General features: G+C 42.1%; 1 long non-coding RNA gene across 1 annotated transcript in view; it reads right to left on the reverse strand.

Moving 5' to 3' along the window:
- The window catches only part of LOC133242000 (uncharacterized), a 146,400-nt gene that overhangs the window by 119,935 nt on the left and 7,653 nt on the right, over window positions 1-18,812 (reverse strand). The window contains exon 2 of the long non-coding RNA XR_009734749.1: window positions 248-331. This is a non-coding gene — a long non-coding RNA (uncharacterized LOC133242000). The remainder of the gene's footprint in view (window positions 1-247; window positions 332-18,812) is intronic.

The raw sequence follows: 18,812 nt of genomic DNA on the forward strand, positions 1-18,812 counted from the left end.
CTTTTTTCTTCCACAATGTGAACCATTTTGTACATACTGCTTCTTTTTCCTTCCTGCCCTCGTTTAGTGCTACCTGATCGCTGTTTGTGGAGTCTGATAACATGTGAAGAAAGAAGTAAATGGTAAACCACGGAGATGAGCTGGTGTTGGTGGATGGAGTTCAGGGGTGACCACTGCTGGCAGGGTGTACAAACCAACAAATGTCTGTTTCAAAAACCAGTAAGAAGTTTAAGCTATAAACACTCACCACCCGGGTCTCGGCCTCTCCTCTGCCAGCTTCCAGATCTGGGTTGCATTGGTAGGTGTCAGCTCACTGCCAGGTCCTTCTCCCCTGGATGTCAAGTACAATCAGAGTTAGACTTTCCGCAGTCCATGGGGTCGCTAAGAGTTTTGGCACGACTAAGCGACTTCACTTTCACTTTTCACTTTCATGCATTGGAGAAGGAAATGGCAACCCACTCCAGTGTTCTTGCCTGGAGAATCCCAGGGATGGGGGAGCCTGGTGGGCTGCCGTCTATGGGGTCGCACAGAGGTGGACACGACTGAAGCAACTTAGCAGCAGCAGCAGCAGCAGCCTAAGAGATATGCTTGGAAGAATGGGTCAAGATGCACTTGGCATATTTATAATTTCTCAAACTTCCCACAAGAAACATGTGCAGACATTTTCGGAAGTGATGGGGATGTGAGGAAATGTATTGTCAAAGGGCTTGAGCTCACTCTTCTGACTTGGTTCCCATCTTAAAATTTAGAATTAATGGAAAATACAGGCTATCAACCAAAGCCATTCAAGCAAAGCCATGCATAAGCAAATCCTTCTTAGGTTGGATAACTGAAAAGGATTCATCAAATGTATTAAATATAAATCCCTAAGTCCCTAAGAGCTTCAAATGGCTGCCAAAGACCATCTTCCCCTTCCCTTTTTTGCCAGTTGGATATCTATTAAGCATTGGTAAAGAACCTGTCTGCTAATGCAGGAGACATAAGAGACACAGATTTAATCCGTGGGTTGAGAAGATTCCCCCAGAGGAGGGTATGGCAACCTACTCTAGTATTCTTGCCTGGAGAATTCCATGGACAGAGGAGCCTGTAGGGCTGCAGTCCATATGGTCGCACTGAATTAGACATGACTGAAGTGACTTAGCATGCACACCTCATCAAGGGTATATCTGGAGACACTGGCTCCTACAAAATGCAGCTGTCTCAAGAGAGATGAGGGCATACATCCTGATTTATTATAGGAAAGTATTTCACTGAAAGATTACTTGGTTGGGAAACAGTGGGGACAGAATAAAGCTGGAGAACATGGAAGTGAGCCATCAGGACATTTTTGTAAATAATGGAGCTAACAACAGTTGAGTGCCTACAATTTTCCAGGCATTGTTGTCAGTTTTAACTCATTTAATCCCCATAGCTTTGCAAGATAGATTTTATTAGTATACCCAGTTTAAAGATGCTGAAACTGAGGCATAAGAGGTTAAGAAACTTCACCAGAGTCACAAGTAGGAAGAGACAGAATTAGGACACAAAACCAAGTAAACTGGTTCTATAATCTCTGCTCTGAACCATGATGCTATAGTTACTGGGTTATGAAAGATCTTGAAAGGGTCTCTGTCTGCTTACTTAATCCAATGGTAAGTCAGGAAACATTTATTAAGCACTAACTGTATGCTAAGCTTTGTACAGGGCCCTGTGAACACAACAGTCAATATAATGAGATACATGCCCTCAAGGAGGGAGAAAGAGAAGTAGAAAAGCTACTCTAGTGTCACTTTACCTTCCAACAGAATCAAACTCAAGTAATTCCAGGCAGGTCAGAATCAATACCATTGGAAAAACCTGAGGAGTGGATTACTCATGCAAAGATACAGGATGGGCCTTTTGTGCTGCAGTCTTGGATGGCATCACGGACTCAATGGACATGAGTTTAAGCTAACTCTGAGAGATACTGAAGGACAGGGAAGCCTGGCATGCTGCAGTCCATGGGGTCGCAGAGTCAGACATGACCTAGCAATTGAATAACAAAAGATTGTGTGAAAACAGCCCAAACTTGTGCCGTGGAGGTTAAAAGAATGGAGGATAAACATATTACAGGATCTCCCTCTCACAAAACTTGACAAAATTATGAACTATAGGTGAGCCTGCCCCTGTTATTTCTACCTTAAGCTTTAAAAAAATAAAAACAAAAACAAAAAACTCAGGCAATGAACTGTAAAGGCAAATCAGGGCTGTAGATAGAGGTTATAGGAAATATATAAGAAAACTCATTATAAGAACTGCAAATATATTTTTTACTATCACCAAAATACTCCCCTCCACTCATCTTTCCCTATAAAAGTGAGTCTTTCTGCTTTTGGTATCCAGCTTGGATTCTCCTGAAACAGATCAGTTCAGTTCGGTTCAGTCACTCAGTCGTGTCCGACTCTTCGTGACCCCATGAATTGCAGCACGCCAGGCCTCCCTGTCCATCACCATCTCCCGGAGTTCACTCAGATTCATGTTCATGGAGTCAGTGATGCCATCCAGCCATCTCATCCTCTGTCGTCCCCTTCTCCTCCTGCCCCCAATCCCTCCCAGCATCAGAGTCTTTTCCAATGAGTCAACTCTTCGCATGAGGTGGCCAAAGTTGACTCTAAAGAGTCAACTCTTCGCATGAGGTGGCCTCCTGAAACAGGGTTCACCCCAAATGGCTGCCTGATGCCTAACTACCATTTATGAGTTCTCCTTGAAACACACCACGGAACTCCATAATCACGTCACAGCTCATCTGGTTTGTTGGAAGGCCTCTGGACAGAACCACTTAGCCAACCATTCCCCTGAAAGATCTTCCTCCTAGGAAACCTTCCTTACCCACTTGGAGTAAATACAGAGGCGGCCAGCTATTCACTCTTAGTCTTGTGCAGACTGTTTTAACTAAGGAAAGCTTGGGAAAAGGGTGCTCTTGGCAAGATTTCTTTTGACACGTCATAATTGAGCAATTGCAAAAGGTTGTTAAGAGCCAGCAGATGCAGCAGATAAGGGAGGCCCTATCAGCTTTTTGGCCAGTTGGGATTCCATCCTGAATTTGAAACCTGTTTACCCTTAGGAAAAAACCCGGCCCTCCTCTGCTTCTACTAGAAAGGGCAGGGCAAGTTTAGGCTTATCAGACACACATTAATTTTTCTTTGAGCCCATGAAGGCTGATCACTTCTGCAGCCAAAACATAATGGAAAGGCTTAGCAGCCTACTGCCAAACTATTCTGTTTTCTATAAAGCTCATCTCTTGAGGCTGGATTCTGCTCTCAACTTTACCAGGCCCTTCCAACCCCGTGGGGCATTGCTCAGTTCTTCTTGAAGGCAAAAGAATAGAAACCTCCCCACCTTTTCCTGGAGAGCAGAGGGAATCCCTGGTGGCTTAAATGGTAAAGAATCTGCCTGCTATACAGGAGATCCAGGTTTGATTCCTGGGTGGGGAAGATCTTCTGGAGGAGGAAATAGCAACCCACTCCAGTATTCTTGGCTAGGGCATCCCATGGACAGAGGAGCCTGGTGGGCTATAGTCCGTGGGGTTGCAAAGAGTCCAACACGACTGAGTGACTAACACAACAGAGGGAATGTGTTCTCTGTTCATCCTTTTTTGGGCTCAGGTTCCTACAAAGGTTTTTTTGAGTTTGTTTCTCAGGCCAACAAGAGTTGACGCAGCAAATTCATTTGTGGAAACTGTCTGGCTTTGGTCTGTTGTCTGTGTTTCTAAATATCATTGAGCCATTTTATCACCCTTCTACTTAGTACCCACCCACGTTTGGAATGCCTCCACCTGGAGTGACAGTCATATCTTTTTTATTCCCATTTTAGAATTTGTTTAAGATGTTAGAATTTGTTGTCTAGGGTGCAGGATTTATATAAGATGGAAACTATCAATTCTTTTTTTTTAATGACATTATTATTTTCTTGGTGTGCTGCAATCCATGGGGTTGCAGAGTCAGACACAACTTAGCAACTAAACAACAACTGTCTTCTTTCTAATTTCAGAAGCAATATGTGTTCACGGCAGACAACTAGAAAGACATAAAAGTGTCATGTAAAAAATAACAATCACCCACAATCTCCACACCCCCAGAGACAATCACCATTAGTATTCTGATGCATTTCTTTCCAGTGTCTACATTTTTTTTTAGTTGAAATATAACTGACCTACAACACTATGTTCTAGGTGTGTAACATAGGGTTTCAGTATTTATATACATTCCAAAAAATCACCATGATAAGTCAAGTTACCATCAGTCACCATACAAAATATTAGTGAGTGAGTGATAGTTGCTCAGTCGTGTCTGACTCTGCAACCCCATGGACTAAAGCCTGCCAGGCTCCTCTGTCCATGGAATTCTCCAGGCAAGAATACTGGAGTGGGTTGCCATTTCTATTACAATGTAATTGACTATATTCCCCATGCTGTAAGCTTAATCCCGTGACTCATTCAATTTGTAACTGGAAGTTTGTAGCTCTTAATCTCCCTCATCTATTTCTCCCCTCCTCCCATCCCCTGCTTCTCTGGCAACCACCTGAGAGACTTGCAGTCCTTTATAGGACCATCTACATAATTTATGGGGTCCAGTACCAAAATGAAAATGTAGGGCTCCTTGTTCAAAAATTATCAAGATTGTCAAGACAGAGACAGAGCCCGTAAATAAACCAAGTGTGGGTTCCTTCTGCATGCAAGGCCCTGCATGACAAAACATGTCAAAACATGTCCCATGCCCAAGAAACCCACCTCGATTCTGAACTATTCACAGGCAATTTGACGGTTATCCAGGATTTGTGTGTTCCCTCATCCACTTCCCTGCTTGCTGACTTGGGACAAATCCCTGGTCCTTCAGAAACTCCTTCATTAAGTTGTGGACTGGGAAGATAAATAATATAAAATGAAATATATTCATTTGGCTAAAAGCATTTGATGAGGGACAGGTATAGATAAATAGTGAGATATTTCTCCATTGCTTGATTATTTCATTTGTCCTTATTGTGAAACAGTGGGACAGAATGGGAGAATTGTAAAACCGCTCAAATGAAATGCGGAGCCTCAAAAAGTTAAACACAGAATTACCATATGACCCAGCAATTCCACACTGAAGTATATGACCAAGAAGAACTGAAAACAGGGGTTCAAACAGATACTTAAACAGCAGTGCTCACAGCAGCACTGTTCAGAATAGTGAAAAGGTGAAGACAACCCCAATGTCCATCAGTGGTTGAAAGTAAGAATTTGTGGTTTATGCATACAACAGAATATTATTCCACCATGAAAAGGAATGAAGAACTGATATATGGTACAACTTGGATGAACCTCAAATAGGCAGTCATAAAAGGCCATGTACTGTATGATTCTATTTACACAAAATGTCCAGAACAGGCGAATCCACAGAGACAGTAAACTGACTGCTGGTTGCGAGGGGCTGGGAGTATGGAAGAATGGGACGTAAATGCGTGTGTGTATGAGGTTGCCCTTGGGGGTGATGAAACGTTCTGGAACTAGACAGATGCAATGGTTGCACAATACTGTGGATGTACTAAATGCCACTGAATTGCTCACTTTTTAATTTTATGTGAATTTTACCACAATTTCTCATTCTAACATAAGAAGCCAGGTAAGCAATCCCTCTCAATGAAGATGTGGGGGTGGAAAAAGGCCCAGAGATTCAAAGCTATTGTCCCCAGGGAGCCCATCATGAAATCTACAGTCATGACCATTAGAATCACTTCAGAAAGATCCTGTTTCACCACAAGTACATTACTGGGGAGTGTGACATATCTGTACCCTGATGTTCAGAGACCATTTCACTGTTGGCAACTTTTTAGGCCATCTGATGGACTCTTCTGGGATAGAAGAAGAGGGCTGAGAGAGTAAAGTTGGAGAGCTGAAAGTTGGCGGCCTTGGCTTCCTGGTCTCTGCTTGGTTACCTGGGGAGCCTCACCCCAATTCTCTAGGTCCTGGTGTGCTTGCCAGCCAAATGAGGAAGCTGGCGTGCTTGCTCCCCAACATTCTTTAGGACTCAGTGTTCATCACATGGGAGCACAGAAGGGCCTCCTGGAGGCCCAAGAGTCATGGAAGGAACTAGAATGGAGGATCCACGCCAGGAATAAAAAGAGAGTAGGAAGCCTTAAGAGGCTTCTGCCTGGGGCCCCTATGAAACTAGGGGATCAGAAAAGACAAGAGGATCAGGGAGTGAAGGCAAACTTAGTCCATTTCATGATTCGGTTAATGGAGGAGAGACTTATTATCCCAGTTCTAGAAAACACTATTTCTGATAAGACATATAAAGCATGAGGTAAGAAGATGAAATAAGAAGATCTAATATATAAGCCAACCATCACTACCTAATAACGTATTTATGGGTATTCCAGAAATTCAAAGATGAAAATGGGACCAGGTCAGTGGGACAGGCAAGGGTAGAGAAGGTCCTGACCACTCAGAGTGTGGTGTGGACCAAGAGCACCAGCATCACTTGGAAGCTAGAGAGAAATGCAGAATCTCAAGCCCCACCTCAGGCCCCCTTAAATCAGACTCTGCATTTTGACAAGATCTCTGGGTAATAGAAATGCATGTTACAGTGTGAGAAGCATCGTCTAGACCATATTGGTAAGGACATTAGCTCACTACATCCTTCTTTTCTCTCCTACATGCAGCCCTCTGTGCATCCCCTTTCAGCATCTTTCCCAGCGGAGAAGGACGTGATATTTTAGTGACCAGAGAGAGCCTGAAATGAGAGTTGTTGGGGAGTCAGGGCCACAGTAGTGAGTCACTGTAGATGGGGATCAGTTGCTCCAACTTTGAACCACTGATCTCTCTTGGGCCATGTTAGCGGCTCACAGCAAACTTTTAGGGTCTAATAAAACTTCTAGAACAGGGGTCAGTAAACTTTTTCTGTAACAGTTCAGTTAGTCAATGTTTTTGGCTTTGTGGGGACACCGTCTCTGTCACAACTACTCAACTCTGCCTTCTAGCTTGAAAGCAGCCTTAGGCAACACGAAAGTGATTGTGCCTGCTGGGTTACAGTATAAAGTTTGTGGACACAGATTGGAATTTGATATAATTTTCATATGCCATGAAATATTCAGTTCAGTTCAGTCGCTCAGTCGTGTCCAACTCTTTGTTACCCAGAATATTCACCTTCTGATTTCTTAAAATCATTCCCAAAAGTACAAACCCTTCTCATCTCACAGGCCATAAAAACACAGACAGTGGGTGGGGTTGGGCCCCAGGCTAGAGCGTACTGACCCCTGTCCTACAAGGAAGATAGTCAGCCTGGGGAGAAATTATAGGGAGAAGCAGAGTATATTCCTACTCAAAGTCTGGAGTGGAAGATGAGGGGGAGAGAGGCATGGATATGTAGAATTTAACTGCTCGTTTTAGGTTTTGGACTGTGATAGGGGAACACTGCCAATCTCCATTTTTCATGAGCTCTGATACAAAAACAACCAAAGAGAACTTATCACCCAACAGCACTGTGGAATGCTTTGGAAAGTTCACACTGAGGCATAAAGGGTTTCTGTAAACAAGCAAGAAGATGGTAGAAGTGAGCAAAACATAATACCCTAAATTCTTTATCTTCCAAGGATGTGATATAACTTGAACTAAACTGAAGTAGACTTCATATTTCATTGTCTGTTACAATTCTGTGCCCAAAGAGGTGAACCACAAGTCAGTAATACCCTGGGTGCCAACCCACTCGCTGCAAGAACTTCTAAGTCCTGTTGACATGAAATAGAAGCCATAACCACTGTGATGCTATTTTTCCTTCATTAATTTCTAGACTTGTACTTAAGTACAACCTGATGATGACTTCACGAACTTCTACATTTAAGTTTCCATGAACTTAAACTCTTTGTGTTCATAAGGTTTCAGAATGCTCTTCATTTTCCACTGTAATTTTTTAGAAACAGGAGTGAAGTAGCTTGTTATTAGGGTTATGTGTAGTATAAGGAATCCATAGACATAAGAAGATACCATCTCTGATATCCTCCAACAAGAAAAGGAGTCCAAGAACAACAACAAAAAAATTTGAATTTGTATGGAAACACAAAATACCCCAAATAACTAAAGCAATGCTGGGTAAGAGAAACAGAGCTGGAGGAATCAGGCTCCCTGATTTCAGACTATACTACATAGTTATAGTAATCAAAACAGTATGGTACTGGCACAAAAACTGATTAATAGAATAGGATGGAAAGCCCAGAAATAAACCCACAAACCTATGGCTAACCTATGACAAAAGAGGCAAGAGTATATAGAAAAATCACAGTTTTTTCAATAAGTGTTGCTGGGAAAAGTGGACAACTACGTGTAAAAGAATGAAATTAGAACACTTTCTAACACCATACACAAAAATAAGCTCAAAATGGATCAAAGACCTAAATGTAAGACCAGACACTATAAAACTCTTAGAGAAAAACATGGGCAGAACACTCTTTGATGTAAATCACAGCAATATCTTTTTTTATTCCACCTCTTAATGAAAATAGAAACAAAAATAAGCAAATGGGACCTAATTAAACTTAAAAGCTTTTGCATAGCAAAAGAAACCATAAACAAAGTGAAAAGACAACCCACCAAATGGGAGAAAATATTTGCAAACAAAGCTACTGACAAGGGATTAATCTCCAAAATGTACACACAGCTCATATAGCTCTGTCAAAAAACCAAACAACCCAATCAAAAAAAATAGGCAGAAGACCTAAAAGAAGACATAGAGATAGCCAAAAAGTAAATGAAAAGATGCTCAACATCACTAATTATCAGAGAAATGTAAATTCAAAGTACAACTAGGTATTACCTCACGCCAGTCAGAATGGCCATCATCTAAAAGTCTACAAACAATAAATGCTGGAGAGAACATGGAGAAAAGGGAACCTTCCTACAGTGTTGGTGGGAATGTAAATTGGTACAACCACTATGGGGAATACTATGTGAGTGAAAGTGAAGTTGCTCAGTTGTGTCCGACTCTTTGCAACCCCATGCAGCCTAAGAGGCTCCTCTGTCCGTGGGATTTTCCAGGCGAGAATACTGGAGTGGGTTGCCATTTCCTTCTCCAGGAGATCTTCCCAACCGAGGGATCAAACCCGGGTCTCCACATTGCAGACAGAGGCTTTACCGTCTGAGTCACCAGGGAAGTCTGGAGAATACTATGGAGGTTCTTTAAAAAATTAAAACTAGAACTACCATATGATTCAGCAATCCCACTCCTGGGCATATACCCAGAGAAAACTATAATTTGAAAAGATACATGCACCCCTATGTTCATTTCAGCACTATTAACAATAACAAAGATGTGGAAGCAACCTAAATGTCCATCGACAGAGGAATGGATAAAGAGGATGTGGTACATATACACAAGGGAATGTTACTCAGCCATAAAAAGGAAATAATGCCATTTGCAGCAACATGGTTGAGAAGGAAATGGCACCCCACTCCAGTATTCTCGCCTGGAAAATCCCATGGATGGAGGAGCCAGGTAGGCTGCAGTCCACGGGGTCATGAAGAGTCAGACATGACTGAGCGACTTCACTTTCACTTTTCACTTTCTTGCATTGGAGAAGGAAATGGCAACCCACTCCAGTGTTCTTGCCTGGAGAATCCCAGGGACGGGGGAGCCTGGTGGGCTCATCTATGGGGTTGCACAGAGTCAGACACAACTGAAGCGACTTAGCAGCAGCAACATGAATAGACCTAGAGATTATCATACTAAATGAAGTAAATCAGATAAAAACAAATATCATAATATCACGCATATATGGAATCTAATTTTTTTTTAAGATATAAATAAACTTGGGGCATTCCAAGTGGCACCAGTGGTAAAGAACCCGCCTCCCAATGCAGGAGATGAAAGAGATGCAGTTTCAATTCCTGGGTCAAGAAGATCTCCTAAAAGAGGGCATTGGCAACCCACTACAGTAATCTTGCCTGGAAAATCCCATGGACTGAGGAGCCTGGTGGGCTACAGTCATACATAGGATCACAAAGAATCAGACACGACTGAAGCAATTTAGTACGCACACACACATAAATAAACTTATTTACAAAACAGAAACAGACTCACAGATTTTGAAAACAAGCTTGCTGCTGCAGCTGAGTTTACAGTTACCAAAAGGGAAATTGGCAGAGGGGCAGGGTTAGGTGGGGAATGAGGAGTCTGGGGTTAACATACACACTACTATTTCTGAAGTAGATAACCAACAAAGACCTACTGTATATACCTGAAACTAATGCAAGATTGTAAATCAACTACAGTTCAATTTTTTTTTTAATTGTTGAATGCATTATATCCCCTTTCCTTATTTATCACTCACTGAGACATAGCTCTTCCCCTTGGGGTCCAGTATTTTAATAGGAAAACAAAATTTCCTTTCCCAGCAAAAACCCAAGGAAAGCTTGGAAAGGCACTCATGGGCAGATCAGTAACATCTTTCAAGAAGCCAGTTACAAGCTGGCTTTCCAAATAAAGTCATTTTTCCTTGCCTCAAAAAAAAAAGCGCCTGTTATAAACACTCCAGGCCTACAAGATGTTATCTTTCAGAGACTCTTCATTTTTCTAAGATGTGATGGTCTATATGGGAAAAGAATCTACAGAAGAATGGATATACATATATGTATAACTGATTCACTTTGCTGTGCACCTGAAACTAACCCAACACTGTAAACCAACTATATTCCAATAAAGATGATTTCAAAAAAGATAATGGTAATTAACTTAAGAAGAATTCAGGCTCCTTCTCTGCAGCCCTGTGGATTCTCTTCACCAGGTTTTAGTGTATTTGAAGGTCCCTAGAATGGTGCTTGCGTGAGGCAGGTTGGGGGAGGAGGGTACCTAAATCTTCTATTGTAATTGTTTTTGAGTGCTGTCCCTGCATTTGTTTATTTGTTTGTTTTGCTAATGTCACAGTCAGGAGCCTTAAAGATAAGTTTCTTTCCAATGACGCTGCCATTTGCAAAAGAGAACCTGGATTTTCCAGAAGCTTCATAGGCCTTGCACTCTGAAGGAACTAGGAATGGATGCTCAAAAACCTGGACATCTTTGGGACCCTGGCTGGTGCCCCCAAGCTTGTCCTTTCCCATTGCCTGGGCCCTGAGTTGATGCCCAAGGATGTATGCACATTCTCAGCTGTCTTTATGCACTACAGCTGTGTTCCCTGTTGCCTGAAATCTTCTCTTGCCCTCCCTGTGGCCACAAAAGCCAAACTCTTCTCATCTGGGAGTGTGAACCTCAGAACCTCTGAAATTCAGTCATTAGTTCCAGTAACTTCACAGTTTCAACCAAAACGCCAAAAGGATTCTGTGTTCAACAAGCAGCTAAGTTTTGGCACTCCCCCTCATGACCTCTGCCAGGGATGCTTCCATGCACTCTTTCTATTAAACGCAATTAAACCAAATCTGTATTTGATATTCATATGCTGCTGAACAGTGATAAAAGAGTGTAATTCTTCACTTGTGTTTGGTAGGTATTAATTTCTAGAAGCAACAGAATAAAGTCCAGGTAAAAAGTCAAAAGCTTACATTATTATTTACATGACAATGCACTCCTTTTGTGCTATTAGTGGATAAGAATTTTGCTGGCCTCATTTTCTGAGCATGCATAATAAATTCAAAGAAGAAAACCGTGTGCTAATTTTAACTCTCAAATTTTAACTTTAATGATGTCTATCTGGTTTTATCAGCTATAACAGCAATCTATTTCTGCCCTAGCAATTCAAGAAGAGAGTGCTATTTAAAATACAACTTAGATTATGTAACTGCTGGGTTTTATAGCCTTTAAAGACTTCTCATTGTCCTTTGAACATAATCCCAAAGTACCCATAATTACCTATGGCAACTGCCAGACCCCTCAACCTCAGCTCTTGGATATCCCTTCAGCCTTTTGGCACAGAATCACCCAGGCCTCCTCTCTCATCCCTGGACCACACATGGCCATTTATGCCTGAGGGGCTATGTTTCTCCCTCCATTCACTTCATGACTCCTCTTTTCCCAGCCTTATTGAGGTATCACTGACATCCAACATTGTGTTAGTTTAAAATGTTCAATGGGTTGATTTGATACATGTATATATTGTGAAATGATTACCACAATAGGGTTAGCCAATACCTCCATCACCTCACATAATTACATTCTTTTTTTGGTAGAGAAATTTAAGATCTACTCTCTTAGAAAATTTGTAGTGTACACTACAGTATTGATAACTTACTCACCATGCATTACATAGATCTCCAGTCCTTATTCATCTGATAACTGGAAGTTTGTATGCTTTGACCAACAGCTCCATATCCCTGCCCTCCCCTGTCAAGCACCATTCCACTCTCTGTTTCTATAAGTTCAGCTTTTGAGGTTCCACATATAAGTGAGATCACACAATATTTGTCTTTCTGTCTGACTTATTTCACTTAGCACAGTGCCCTCTGTTAAGATACAATCACAAACCATACAATCCATCCTTCTGAAGTATACAGTTCAATGCTTATTAGTATATCCATAGTCATGTGCAACCGTAACAGCCAACAAGTCTACTGAATAGAACATCTTTATCACCCCAACAGGAAACACACCAATTAGTAACCTCTCATTCCTCCTTTGGAGAAGGCAATGGCACCCCACTCCAGTACTCTTGCTTGGAAAATCCCATGGACAGAGGAGCCTGGTAGGCTGCAGTCCATGGGATCTCGAAGAGTCAGACACGACTGAGTGACTTCACTTTCACTTTTCACTTTCATGCTTTAGAGAAGGAAATGGCAGCCCACTCCAGTGTTCTTGCCTGGAGAATCCCAGGGACAGGGGAGCCTGGTGGGCTGCCGTCTATGGGATCGCACAGAGTCGGACACGACTGAAGTGACTTAGCATTCCTCCTTGCTTCCCAGGTGGCACTAATGGTAAAGAACCTGCCTGCCAATGAAGGAGACATAGGAGATGCAAGTTCAATCCCTGAGTCTGGAAGATTCCCTGCAGAAGGAAATGGCAAAGCACTCTAGTATTCTTGCCTGGAGAACCCCGTGGATAGAGGAGCCTGGCAAGCTACAGTCCATGGGGTTGCACAGAGTCGGACATGACTGAAGTGACTGAGCACGCACCTCATTCTTCCATATCCCCAGCTCCTGGCAATCCCCAATCCACAATCTGTCTTTATGGGTTTGGGCTTCCCTGGTGGCTCAACTGGTAAAGAATCCACCTGCAATGCAGGAGACCTGGGTTCAACCCCTGGGTTAGGAAGATCCCCTGGAGAAGGGAATGGCTACCCACTCCAGTATTCTGGCCTGGAGAATTTCATGGACTGTATAGTCCATGGGGTTGCAAAGAGTTGATCTATCTTAATGGGTTTACCTATTCCAGACATTCATATAAGTGGAATCACAATACACGGCCTTGGTGAGGGCCTTCCTTCACTCAGCATCATGTTTTAAAGGTTCACCCATGCCCAGCCATGGATGCTGCATGTGTCAGTACTTCATTGCTTTTTAGGACTCAAAAATCTTCCATTACATAAGTAGACCACATTTTGTTTATTTATCCACTGATGGCTATCTGGGCTGTTTCCATGTCTTGGCTATTATCAATAATGTGACTATGAACATTTGTTTACAAGGCTTTGTGTGGCTTGTCTTCCTCTCTCTAGGAGAGGACTTGCTGGTCACATGCTGACTCTCTTTAACTCTTGAAGGATGTGCCAAAGTGCTCTCCAGAAAGGCTGCACCAACAGCAGTGTATGAGGGTTCCAGCGTTTCCACATCTTCAAGGTTGCTTATCATCTGTCTTTCTGAGTCCAGCCACCCTCATGAGTGTGAAGTTTTGTGTAATATCCCCTTTTCCTGGGGATATGAGCCATCTGAAGGGCTTCTTTGGAGAAAGGTCTATTGGGATTCTTGTCACTCTTTATAGTGAATGTACTTATCTACCTATTCACTTGTTCACTAGCAACCTCCCCCACTTCACCTCCCTCTGTCTGTTCTGTAACTTAATATGCAGACCTAAGTAAAGAAAACCCTGTGTCCACAGTGAGCTAGTAATGCCTGTGACCCTGGCTCTCTCAGGGCCCCTTCCTTCTCCCATCCCTGCCCGCCCCCCAACTTCCACCATCTGCCAATCTGCTGTGAGTCATCCTTTGCTCGAATTCCACATTGTGACACACCCAGTCCCAAATGAATACTCACTTCCTCCTCTTAAAGCTGACATTCTAATTGCTGAAGACTTTACTGTCTCTCTCTCCTCTCTCTCTGCAATCGGTTAAAGTTCAGCCTGCAGAAAATTAATTCTGTATTTTGATCCCCATGGCTGCTCTCTCACACTTGGCAGTTGCTCTTTTCTCCTCCGTAGATCCAAGGACACAAGTAGAGTCCATCTCTCCTGCAGTCCCGCAAATGTGCCTCTGCATGGGCCTGAAAATCCCCCCTCCATTGAGTATTGGCAGATTTTATAGATTTTTCTCATTTTTATCATGAGAGTGAACACCTCTGTTCTTACCCAACAGAATCTCCCCCTAGTACTTTGTTACTGAACAGTCATCATCAGTGCTCCCCATTTTGCTGCCACCTTTCACCACCTGTCTTGTGAGGAAACAGAGGTTTAAATTGATCTGTGCTATTTAAAAGAATGAAATATTCAATAGCCTGTGAAAAATCGTACTGGGAAAGAATATGAAAAAGAACGTTTATATGTGTTATAACTGAATCACTATGCTGTACAGCAGAAATTAACACAACATTGTAAATCAACTATACTTCAAGATGATTTTTTTAAAAATGAATGAAAAGCATTATAAATAACCTAAATAACCAAAGGGAATAAGGTGAGAAGCAATATGGCTGGGTGTTAGGAACTTGGACTCAAAAGCTAGGCCATCCGGAGTTGAGCCCTGGAAACCAAGTTAACTAACCTCTTCTTAACTCAGTTTCCCAGTTTGTAAAACAGGAGTAGTCATAATATTGACCTCAGGGAGATGGTATGGTGCTTAGAACAGAGCCGGACACATAGGAAGAACTCTATGTAGTTAGTTGTTAATATTTACAAGCCTACCATGGAATACAGTTTGGCCATTTAAACAGATGATGAAGATGCATATTTACTGGAGTGCAAGAAACTTGGGAATCGAGCACTATCTCAAAGTAGTAGATGTCAGGACAGCAGTTATTTGAAACATAAATATCATAAACACGTAGATCCATGGGAGAACATGTACCACAGGTAACAGCAGTTTTCACTGAGTAATTGAGTTTTAATTGATTTTATTTATTGATTGATCTTTTCTTTATTTTCTCATTTTCAACATGAATTATATATAACTTGAATAATGTTTTAGAATAAAGAAAATAATTCTCTGCTTACCTCATTGAATCCTTCAGCTTCCTGATTTCGGGTCCCCTTTGTATGGGAATTACATAAACGATTCTATTGTTAGGATTGTTTTGTTTGCTAGCTTTTCAGGAGGGATGGATTATATTTGGAGAGAGCAGATAACCACTTTGGTTTTACTGTTCTTCTAAATTTATGTTTCCATAAGGATCTCCACTCATGAAAGCTTAAGAAGGCGCAGTTCAGCTCAAGCAAGCAGTAGAATCCACACTCCCTGCCTCCAGGTAGCAGGCGTCTTCGTACTCCACCATCTTTAATTAACCATCATTGATCACTGGTGCCTGCTAGAATGTGAGGTGCCTTAATTATCCTAGAAGATTCGTTAACTAGCTGTATATAAAGAATCAACCCACCACAGCATTAAAACAACAGGCCTTGAGAATGATTTCAGCTGAGAGGTACAAATTTGAACGGTAACATTTGATTAATTAAGGCAGAAAGGTCAGTCCCAATTGGTTTCTGTCTGCAGCTAAAACTTAAATCATGCTGGTTGTAATTATGCAACGTCAGAATAGTTTGTTCAATTCAGGAAAAACTTCAGACCGACTGATTGTTTCGTGTTATACAGTCCACACAGCTGGCTGACTGGATTCTGTAAAGTTGCTGTTTTGTTGCTACTGTCTGTGTTTTCTTTTTTGTAAAGAACGGTAATGATTCAAACCTCAACATCCTCCATGGATTTGTTTGAAAATGCACAGAATAAGTTCTGCTTTTGTCCAAAAGAAATGTTTATTGTAAAACCAAAGACATTCCACACGTCTCTGGTGAAAAGTTCAGGATGATTTCCGGTAAGTCTAGAGGATCTGAAAAAACATGGACTGGAATCTGCTGCACCATCTCTGGTGGCTCAGGACTTGATGTAAGGACAAAAGGTTATTATTCAGGATCAAGGTGAAGAATTTATTGACATTTATTAATATGTAATCATTTACTTGTTTATCAGCTACCTTTTCCCTTTATTTGTGATACAAATAAAGTATCACATTTGAAAAGCACTTTTAAAAGATGTCTGCCCAAATTAAAGTGTGCCTAAAATAGCAGATCGCAATAAACTGTGGAAATCTCTGAAAGAGATACCAGACCACCTGACCTGCCTCTTGAGAAATGTGTATGCAGGTCAGGAAGCAACAGTTAGAACTGGGCATGGAACAACAGACTGGTTCCAAATAGGAAAAGGAGTACGTCAAGGCTGTATATTGTCACCCTACTTATTTAACTTCTATGCAGAGTACATCATGAGAAATGCTGGGCTGGAAGAAGCACAAGCTGGAATCAAGATTGCCGGGAGAAATATCAATAACCTCAGATATGCAGATGACCAGAGAAGGTGATGGCTCCCCACTCCAGTACTCTTGCTTGGAAAATCCCATGGACAGAGGAGCCTGGTAGGCTTCAGTCCATGGGATCTTGAAGAGTCAGACACGACTGAGTGACTTCACTTTCACTTTTCACTTTCTTGCATTGGAGAAGGAAATGGCAACCCACTCCAGTGTTCTTGCCTGGAGAATCCCAGGGACGGGGGAGCCTGGTGGGCTGCTGTCTATGGGGTCACACAGAGTCAGACACGACTGAAGCGACTTAGCAGCAGCAGCATGCAGATGACACCACCCTTATGTAAGAAAGTGAAGAGGAACTAAAAAGCCTCTTGATGAAGGTGAAAGTGGAGAGTGAAAATGTTGGCTTAAAGCTCAACATCCAGAAAACGAAGATCATGGCATCTGGTCCCATCACTTCATGGGAAATAGATGGGGAAACAGTGGAAACAGTGTCAGAGTTTATTTTTGGGGGCTCCAAAATCACTGCAGATGGTGATTGCAGCCATGAAGTTAAAAGATGCTTGCTCCTTGGAAGAAAAGTTATGACCAACCTAGATAGCATATTCAAAAGCAGAGACATTACTTTTCCAACTAAGGTCCGTCTAGTCAAGGCTGTGGTTTTTCCAGTGGTCGTGTATGGATGTGAGAGTTGGAATGTGAAGAAGGCTGAGCGCCAAAGAATTGATGCTTTTGAACTGTGGTGTTGGAGAAGACTCTTGAGAGTCCCTTGGACTGCAAGGAGATCCAACCATTCCATTCTGAAGGAGATCAGCCCTGGGATTTCTTTGGAAGGAATGATGCTAAGGCTGAAACTCCAGTACTTTGGCCACCTGATGGGAAGAGTTGACTCATTGGAAAAGACTCTGATGCTGGGAGGGATTGGGGGCAAGAGGAGAAGGGGACAACAGAGGATGAGATGGCTAGATGGCTTCACTGACTCGATGGACATGAATCTGAGTGAACTCCGGGAGTTGGTGATGGACAGGGAGGCCTGGAGTGCTGTGATTCATGGAGTCACAAAGAGTCGGACACAACTGAGTGACTGAACTGAACTGAACTGAAAATAGCAGAGAAAGATGAATGAAGCAATTGGCGAATGTTCAGTAAAAATGTCCTAAAATTCCTGCCTTCTTGGTGTTTCTTCTCTTTTTTTGTTGAGCTGTGTGGTAACATCTCTCTCCTCTGACATTCCACGCCATTTTGTGTAGCCTGGACATAGACTTTGAATCATGACCACAGTAGAAACCACACAAGGTCAGTGGCCTTAGAGTTTCAAGGTTTCTTCAAAGATCATCCCAAAGCCACTTCTATCACAAAAATTTGACTATTGCAACAAGCTGCAGCTCACCTCACATTTATTGAATAAACATTTCCAGGAGCAGAGCTTGGATATCTGCATATTCACCAAACTTTCCAGATTATTCTGTGCACACTGTAGTTAGAGACTGGAGTCTCCACTGTTGAGGCCAATATTCTTCTTTCAGGAGACTGACATTACCATAGAGCCAGAGTATTATGAATCGGACCAAAGCCAGTGGCACCTCCTAGCTCCTTGTCCTGCTGTCCAAGATGGTGGAAGGGTTGAGAGTAGGTCAAGAAACAATCCCAACCTCTGAAGATGAGAGTGTACAAAAGGACCCTGGTAAGAAAATGAAAAGTCAAAGCAAGACTAGGAGAAAATATTCACAAATCATCTATGTGACAAAGGACTCACATCTAGAAACATCTGGAAAACTCTCACATTCCAGTAATAAAAAGAAACAACTCAGTTTTCAAAGGACCAGAACATTTGATCACACACTTCACTAAAGAAGAGATGCCGATAGCAAATGAGCACAGGAAGAGATGTTCAACATCATTAGTCATCAGGGAAATATGAACTAAACCCACAAGGAGATGCCACTACAAACCCATGAGAATGTCTGCCATTTTTTCTAGAAACTGACAATGGTGCCAAGGATGTGAAGCAACTGGAAATCTTATACATCACCAGTGGGAATTTAAATGGTACTGCCACTTTAGAAAACTGGCAGTTTCCTGTAAGCTGAACATGCACTTAGCATGCAACTCAGCACTCCCATTTCTAGGAATAATTCATGCAGTGGACCACATTTTGTGTCCTCTCAAAATTCAT

Source organism: Bos javanicus, chromosome X (genome assembly GCF_032452875.1).
Source record: "Bos javanicus breed banteng chromosome X, ARS-OSU_banteng_1.0, whole genome shotgun sequence".
In the NCBI taxonomy this organism is placed as follows: Eukaryota; Metazoa; Chordata; class Mammalia; order Artiodactyla; family Bovidae; genus Bos; species Bos javanicus.